This window comes from Manis javanica, chromosome 9, assembly GCF_040802235.1.
Source record: "Manis javanica isolate MJ-LG chromosome 9, MJ_LKY, whole genome shotgun sequence".
Classification (NCBI taxonomy): domain Eukaryota; kingdom Metazoa; phylum Chordata; class Mammalia; order Pholidota; family Manidae; genus Manis; species Manis javanica.
Window position 1 is genome coordinate 59987680 of NC_133164.1, and position 9817 is coordinate 59997496.

The following is a 9817-nucleotide window of genomic DNA, read 5'->3' on the forward strand; positions in this document are numbered from 1 at the left end:
TCAGCATCTATTCATAATAAAAACTATCAACAAAATGGGTATACAGGGCAAATACCTCAAAATAATAAAGTCCATATATGACAAACCCACAGCCAACATTATACATAAAAGCATAAAGCTAAAAGCTTTTCCTTTAAGATCTGGAGCAAGACAAGGATGCCCATTCTCCCACTTTTATTCAACATAGTACTGGAGGTCCTAGCCAAGGCAATCAGACAACACAAAGAAATAAAAGGCATACAGATGGGTAAAGAAAAAATTAAAATGTCACTGTTTGCAGATGACATGATATTATACACAGAAAACCCTGAAGAATCCACGTCAAAACTACTAGAACTAATAACTGAATTCAGCAAAGTTGCAGGAAACAAATTCAACACACACAAATTCATTGCATTACTATATAGCAATCATGAACTAGCAGAAAGAGAAATTAAGAAGAGAATTTCATTCACAATTGCATCAAAAAGAATAAAATACCTAGAAATACACCTAACAAAGGAACTGAAAGACTGATACCCTGAAAAGTACAAGACATTCATGAGAGAAATTAAAGAGGACACTAATAAAAGGAAATTCATCCCATGCTCTTGGGTAGAAAGAATTAATATTGCCAAACTGGCCATCCAGCCTAAAGCAATCTACAGATTCAATGCAATCTCTATCAAAATACCAATGGCATTCTTTAATGAACTAGAACAAATAGTTCTAAAATTCATAGCAACCACAAAAGACACCAAATAGCCAAAGCAATCCTGAGAAGGAAGAACAAAGCTGGGGGAACTACACTCCCTGACTTCCAGCTCTACTACTAAGACACAGTAATCAAGACAATTTGGTACTGGCACAAGAAAAGACCTATAGATTAATGGAACAGAATAGAGAGCCCAGATATAAACCCAAGCATATATGGTCAATTAATATATGATAAAGGAGCCATGGACATACAATGGGGAAATGACATCCTCTTCAACAACTGGTATTGGCAAAACTGGACAGCTAAATGTAAGAGAATGAAACTGGATTATTGTCTATGCCCATACACAAAAGTAAACTCAAAATGGATCAAAGACCTGAATGTAAGTCATGAAAGCATAAAATTCTTAGAAGAAAACATAGGCAAAAATCTCTTGAATATAAACATGAGCAACTTTGTCCTGAATTCATCTCCTTGGGCAAGGGAAACAAAAGCAAAAATGAACAAATGGGACTACATCAAACTAAAAAGCTTCTGTACTACAAAGGACACCACCTGTAGAACAAAAAGACATCATACAGCATGGGAGAATATATTCAAAAATAACATATCCGACAAGGGGTTTACATCCAAAATATATAAAGAACTCACACACCTCAACAACCAAAAAGCAAATAACCCAATTAAAAAGTGCACAGAGGATAAGAAAGGACACTTCTCCAAAGAAGAAATTCAGATCGGCAACAGGCACATGAAAAGATGCTCTACATTGCTAATTATCAGGGAAATGCAAATTGAATCCACAATGAGATATCATCTCACACCAGTTAAGATGGCCAACATCAAAAAGACTAGGAACAATAAATGCTGGAGAGGATGCAGAGAAAGAGGAACCCTTCTACACTTCTTGTGGGAATGTAAATTAGTTCAACCACTGTGGAAAGCAATATGGAGATTTCTCAAAAAACTAAAAATAGAAATACCATTTGACCCAGGAATTCCACTCTTAGGAATTTACCCAAAGAAAACAAGTTATCAGATTCTAAAAGACATATGCACCCCTATGTTTATTGCAGCCTTATTTACAATAGCCAAGATATGGAAGCAACCTAAGCGTCCATCAGTAGATGAATGGATAAAGAAGAGGTGGTACATATACACAATGTAATACTATTCAACCATAAGAAGAAAACAAACCGTGTCACTTGCAACAACATGGATGGAAGTAGAGGATATTATGCTCAGTGAAATAAGCGAGGCAGAGATAGACAAGTACCAACTTATTTTGCTCATTTGTGGAGTGTAACAACAAAGCAAAACTGAAGGAACCAAACAGCAGCACACTCACAGACTCCAACAAGTTACTAGTGGTTATGAAAGGGGAGGGTTAGTGGTGGGTTGGTGGGGAGGGATTGAGAAAGGGATTGAGGGGTATTAAGCTTAGTACACATGGTGTTGTGGGGGATCATGGGGAAGACAGTGTAGCACAGAGAAGATAGGTAGTGACTGTGGCATCTTACTGTGCTGATGGTCAGTGACTGCAATGTGGTGTGGGGGGGACTTAATAATGGGAGTGAGTGTAGTAACCACAGTGTTTTTCATATGAAACCTTCATAAGAGCGTATATCAATGATACCTTAATTTTTTTAAAAAGGCCCAAAATGAAATCACTTGTGCTAAGCCCAACATCTGCAAATGAAAATTTCTACCTAACCTAATTGCACTTTCAGCCTCTCCCAGGAATATAACCTTTAATGAGTTAATCTGGAATTACCTGGTCAGCACTAGTAAGGTAATCTGCTTGATAGGACCCCGCCTTCCCCCAAAAGAAAGAGAGCTTGCCTTAAATAATCCACTCTTTAACTTTCGTGCCCTGCTCTCTTCTGCCTAGAGAAGGCTTCCACTTTGTACAGCTCCTCAGAGCTCCTTTCTGTTTGCCAGATGGGATGCTGCCCAATTCATGAATCACTGATTAAAGCCGATTAGATTTTCAGATTTACTGTTTAATTTAATTTTTGAGCCAAATACACATACTTAAATGTATACAAATCACAAGTGTGTAACTCCATGAGTTTTTACATAGTGACCACAGCTGTACTCCAATCCTCAGGTCAATAACAGGAACTTCAGCCACCCTTCAGAACCCTCTAGCTCCATCCTAGAGACCACTCTCACTCTGAGTTACTAGCACCCTGACCTCTAACACCGCAGATTTGTTTTATCTTATTTGACCTTTGATTATACTGTGTATACTTTTTGTGTCTGACTTATTTGACTCAAAAGGTTTGTGAGATTCACCCATTTGTTAGATGTAGAAATAGTTCATTCATTCTCATAGTATTCAACTGCTTGATTAAATCACAATTTATTTATTTGTTCTAAAAAAAGTAGTAAGAATGTTTCATATCTTGATCTGAGTGATGGTTACGTGACTGTATGCACATGTCAAAATTCATTGAGCTTTTCACTTATATTTGTGCATTTTATTGTATGTATCCCAATTTTTTAAAAAGTGTTTGTTTATTTGTTCTAACTTTGGCTGTTCCCAGTTTGGAGTTAACATTAATGGTACTATTATGACCATTCTTATACCTGTCTTTTGGTGGACATTTACGCTAATTTCTCTTGGGCATTTATCTAGGAGTGGGATGCTGGATCACAGTGTATATGTATGTTCGTCTTTACCATATATTGCTGTGTGGTTGTACTCTCCTGACAATCGACAAAAAACAATGTATTCCCCCTATCATCACTATGTTCAACATTATATAGCCATAGTGACAAGTGAGAAAAATTAACAAATAGTATAATGAATGTGAAAGATGAAACAAAGTTGATATAATTATAGCCAATACATTATACAAACAGAAAATCCAAAGTTATCTACAGGCAAACTATTAGAGTAATAAATGAATTTAGCAACATCACTAAAGTCAATAGTTTAAAAAATCAATTATAACGCTATATAATAGCAACAAATGAATAGAACATTAGAACATTTTAGACAAACTATCCAGGAAAAAATTTAACAAAAGATTAGCCAGCCCTCTAGGCTGAAAACCACAAACTACTACTGAGAGAAATGAAAGAACTAAATAAATGGAAGAACAGATGTTTATGGCTTGAAAACTTTAGTATTGCAAAGCTATCAATACTTCCCAGAGTATCTACAGTCAATGCAGTCTCAATCAAAATCCCACCAGGTTTTATTTGGTGATGTTATAAGAAAATTTTCCATAGATTATTTACCAATTGAGTAGGCTTTTATTCAGCAAATCATGAATTAGTAGGATCAAATATAGCACACAGAAAGGAGTTCTGAAGAGCTGTACAAGGTCAAAGATTTTTTTGGACCAAAGTGAACAAAAACAAGGCAGTTATACTAGGCATTTGATGATCGACTAAAGCAGAGTTACTTTCCTTCTGTGAAGCAAAAGGAAGTCTTGGAGCTGGGTCAGGTCACTTGTGCTGAGAAGACAAATGCTAACTGATTAACCTAGGCCTTCAGTTTCTGTGAAAGCCAAGCATAGACACAGGTAAGTTTGTTGATGTGGGGCTTAGCATGAACAATACCATCTTGGGCTTAGTTTGGACTCTTTAACAGTGGAAATCGACAAGCTGAGTATAACATTTATATAAAAATACAAGGGGTCAAAATGATCTTGAGGAAGGGAAAACTGGAGGTTTTACTCAAACAAATATTAACACACACTATAAAGCTACAATAATCAAAACAGCACAAAGCTAAACAAATAAAATGAAATTGAAAAGAACCCAGGAACTAATTCAAGGTTCTAAGAATAGCCCAGAATAAGAAAAGATCTGGAGGACTTTATCCCTCCAATATCAAGATCTACTATAAAGACAGTGTGGTATTGTTGCAAGGGTTGATAAGCTGACCAGTGGAACAAAACAGAAAGTCCCAAAACAGGTTCACACATACGCTGTTTGTGTGTGCATGTTTCACAGAGGCTAACCCTGGTATGATGGGGAAATGATAGTGTCTTCAAATGGTACTGGTTCCAAAAGAATGGATATTGTTTGTTTCCATTTATATGAAGTTCAAAAATAGGCAGACATTTAAATGAAGTTTGAGAACAGGCAGCAGAATAATGCTTACCTTTGGGACAGTTTGGGTAGGATAGGGATGTCTACTGGGAAGGAGCATGAGGCAACCATCGGGGGTTCTGGAATAATTCTGTATCTTAATTTGGGTGGTACATAATACACACATATCTGTGTGTTCATGTGTGTATAAAAATTCATTGAGCTATACCTTCAAGATTTTTGCCCTTTATTTTATGTACACTAACCTCAATAAAAATTTTTAAATTTAAATAAATTAAAGTAAATGGTGTTATTTCATTTGGAAATGGAAAACACAGAATCTAACATGATATTTAATAGGCTAATGTCATTTAGTGCGTATAGCAAAAGACTGTATAGCTTCCAGAGCTACACAATGCACCTCAAATTGCAAACCTCAAAATATAGATATGAAGCTCATGGGATTAAGATAGGGATTCAGTCCTTCCGTATTTGGGAACTATAAACTCTATCTGCTGCCTAGGATATGCCAAATACAATTAATGTATCTAACGAAAATACTTATATTTATCCAACTTCATGCACAGCCTCCAAAAGTGGCTTTGGTAAAAGCTCAAATAAATCATAGTTTCTTTTTAAAAAAACCACATAACCAAATCATATAGCATATGTGATAGACACTGAATGAACTATCATTATATCTGACTATGCTGGTTATCAATTTATTGCCTTTAAGCTCCAAAGTCTCCTTTTTTGCATTCTCCATGAGAATGGATCTGGGCTCTTCAAACATTTTCCCTCCAGCAGGTGACACTATGTTAAGCTCCATCAGAAGGCAACAGAGAAACATTGCAGGAGAAAAGGGTTTGTGTCCTGGTTCCAGTGTACTTGCTCAGCAAGTTGCTGCAGCCATAGAGGGCTCTCCAGCACCAGGCTCCTGCAACACCCAGCACCCTCCTTCTTGGGAGGTTTTGTAGCAGAGTGCCTTCCATGAGATATCTCCCCATGAACAGGTTTTCCCATGAGCCCTAGACAGCTCATTTCCAGCAAGCTTCAGAAGGAAGTGTAGTGGGCTGAGTGCTGGCCTTCCAAAAATGTTTGCCTCAAACCTGTGTGACCCTAGGCAGAAAAAGGATCTTTGCCAATGTAATTACGTTAAGGATCTTGAGTAAAATCATCCTAGATTATCTGGGTATGTCCTAAATCCAGTGAAAAGTGTCCCTAGAAAGGCAGAGAAAAATTTGAGATGGGAGAAGGCCATGTGGAAGTGGAAGCAGAGATTAGAAAGATGTATCCATATGGACTCCTGGAGCCACCAGAGCCAGCAGAGGCAAGGATGTATTCTCTCCTAGAGCAGTGAGAGGGAGCATAGCATTGTAAACACCTTGATTTCCAACTTTTGGTCTCCAGAACTCAGAGAGAACAAATTGCTGTTCTCTGAAGCGACTGAATTTGTGGTGATTTGTTATGGCAGCCAATTGTCTGGGATTTCCAGTAAGTTCCACTGGTGCAGAACCACAGGGGCTTCTCTGCCATTCCATAAGCCTGGGACCTCTTCTTCAAGGGGGTGCCTGGCTCTTAGCTTCACAGAGATGTCGGGTAGCTGAGAGGGGAAAGGGTGTTCCTTCTGTTGTTGGGCAGCTGCATCTGGGGAGGTCTCTTTGAGCATCAGGTGAAACCTCAACTTGGACAGGGGAGGGTTCTTGACTCTGATGAAGAAAGAATTCTTGAACAGTTTGGAAGAGTGTAGATAAGGAAGGAATTCATTAAAGCAAGAGAAGCAGCAAATGGCAGCAGCCATGCAGGCAGCAGAGAGCAAGGAATAACAGAGGGAGGAAAGGGAAGTTCATTGAACTCCTGCTCAGCATAGGGCAAATTGATTGCCAAATCCTGAAACCAGGGTCACCTGGTATGTAGTGTCAGTTTAATCTGCACAGCATGGGAACTAAGCCCCTACCACCCCAGGATTTGGGGGATCCACAGAGCACTGCATGGAGTGAGTTTATGTTCTGAAAACTTCTACCTACTACTGGTCTGAAATAAAACAGGGAGAGACAAAAGGATTGTTAAGACTAGAAAGCTGAGTGAAACAGCAAAATGACAAAGATATTTTCCACCAGAGGTGGAGGTTGGAGAGTATTTGTCTTTATCATAGAAAAGAGTTCAGATGTAAGTGCAGTCAGCTTATGCAAAAAGTTTATTTCATTAAAGACAGTACACCCAGACAGGAGTGTGAGCACCCTCAGAGATGAGACATGCTTAATGGCTTTGGATTCTGTCTTAACACTTTCAAGAATAGAGCAACGGATTTGGGGAGTGGAAAGGCTTGACATGTGGTCTCATGAAGTCTGTCTCTGGTGAGAGACATTGTGTCATCATCCATAGTCTATCCTCTAGATGTTCTGTAAGATAAACTAAACACAAGGAATTTCTTCATCCTGTTTTTCTCCAAGATAATGGTTACCCTCAAGCAGTGGGGACATATCACTTAGGATAGCTTGCCCTGCCTTCAGACAGGGTAGGTTATTGGCTGATTACCATAAAATATGTTAGGAATCTTAATTCCCAACTCTCTGGTTTTAAAATGGAATCTTACACCTAAGATGCCCCTCCTGTTCCTACTATAATATTTATATCTTGGCATTTTCATCATAAGCAGGAAAAATTATCTTGGTGCTTGTCTCATAACCCTGCCTTCCCTCACTTGGACCCTCTCTCAGCTAAAGCACGATGGCTACTCCTTATACCTACCATTCATATATTCTGTAGAGTTTTCTGTGCTTTTTGCTAGTAAATCCCTTGTTACTCCCACCCTCTGTTATAGTTAATTCTTAATATGAAATATACTCTGTTCAAATTATCATGTGATCTCTCTCTTCCTATTAGAGCCAGACTGATACTCTGAGAAATAAGACAAAAAATGTTACTAAGTCTAACTTCTTGCATGAAGAAAAGTTCACTTTTTCTTCTTAATATTATGATATAATTTTTAAATAATGAATGAAGGAATAATGAACATATTTATCAAATTCACGTACATTATGTTCTCCCCACCCTAAAAAACAACCATGTCAAAAAGGAGAGAAAAAACATGAAATGAGTGAGGCTGATCCATTGGGTATGCATATGGAAGAAACTAATTTTTACCCCTGACCTCAGACCATTCATAATAAATAATTCTGATGGACTGGAGAGCTAACTGGAAAGTAACATAATAAAGATCTCAGGGAGAAAAAAAAGAATATTTGTACAACCTTAATGGGACACAGAATGCACTAAACATACACAGAAAAATTACAAGTTGAGCTACTTTAAAATTAAGAATTTCCATTTTTCCCAAAACAACATTAAAATTAAAATAGGGAAATGGTAAGCCAGAAAGATGGAGAACTGTTGCAGTGGATATATATAACAAACAACTCAGAACCTGAATGCATAAAGAATGGCTACAAATTAGTATGCAAAAGATATCTCAATAGGAAAATGAACAATACATCTGATGAGGATATTCATATAAGCAATAAACAAATCAATAGGGATGTCACCCATTACTCACTAGAGGATGTACTTATTGTCACTTCAGGCTTTAGATTCATGGTTACCAAAGGTTCAAGGGTAACTTCCTTATTATCTAACAGTCTAACTTATCTCACTTAGTATACTATTACAAACACAATCTAAAGGGTTTTCTTTTGTTGTTGTTGTTTTCCTCCATTTTCTTCCTCTTCCATTCTTTCTATATTAGTATCGTATTGTGTATTTTGTCTATCCCTTGACTGACTTTGGGATGGTTGAATTGATTTTGCATCTGCTTAGTAATTAATTGGCCTATATTTTCTTTTTTACTATGGTTTTTTTTCTTCTGGGCATAGCTATTTCACTTAGGAACACTTCCATCCTTAGCAGTCCCTCCAAAATACATTGTAGAGATGATTTGTGGGAGGTAAATTCCCTCATCTTTTGCTTATCTGGGAATTGTTTAATCTCTTCTTCAAATTTAATGATAATCTTGCTGGTTCAAGTTTTCTTGGATGGAGGTCCTTCTGCTTCAGTACATTAAATATATCATGCCACTACCTTCTGGACTTTAGGTTTCTGCTGAGAAGTCTTATGATAGCCTGATGGGTTTTCCTTTTTATGTGATCTTTTTTCTCTCTCTGGCTGCTTTTAATACTCTGTCATTGTCTTTGATATTTGCCATTTAAATGATATGTCTTCTTGTTGTCTTCCTTGGGTCCCTCATGTTGGGAGATCAGTGTACTACCATGGCCTGAGAGGCTATCTCTTTCCCCAGTTTGGGGAAGTTTTCAGCAATTACCTCCTCAAAGACACTTTCTATCCCTTTTTCTCTCTCTTCTTCTTCTGGTACCCCTATAATGCAAATATTATTCTGTTTGGATTGGTCACATGGTTCTCTTAATATTGTTTCATTCCTGGAGATCTTTTTTTCTCTCTGTGCCTCAGTTTCTTTGTATTCCTGTTCTCTAATTTCTATTTAATTTACTGTCTCTTCTACTTCATCTGATCTGCTTTTAAATCCCTCCCTTGTATGTTTCAACTCAGATACTGTAAACTTCAACATTTGTATCTCATTCCTGAATTCCTCCCTGAGTTCTTGAATATTTTTCTGTAGCTCCGTGAGCTTATTTATGATATTTATTTTGAAACCTCTTTCAGGAAGATTGCTTAGTTCAGTGTCATTTGGTCCTCTTTTGGGTGTTTGTGGGATTTTGGTTTGAACAGTGTTCCTTTGATGTTTCATATTTGTAGGTAGTGCTCTCTAGTGCCCAGATGCTCTACTCACTGGAGTTGCTCAGCCTGTGGGGCAATGGTGGGTATTGCAGGTGAGGGGTGCTGATGCCTGTTCAGATGAAAGAGGTATTTCCTGCTTCCCAGCTACTGTGCCTGTCTCCAGTGCCAGGGCCAGTGGGCCAAGTGTGCAGGGAGAAGTCTCTATGCTTTACACTTGTAGCTGCAGTATGTGGGGCCACCCTCTCACTGGCCTGGCACAATGGCTGGGGCAGCTGGTTTGCAAACTGGTGCTGGCTGGGAGGAAGGTACAGCAGGCTACCT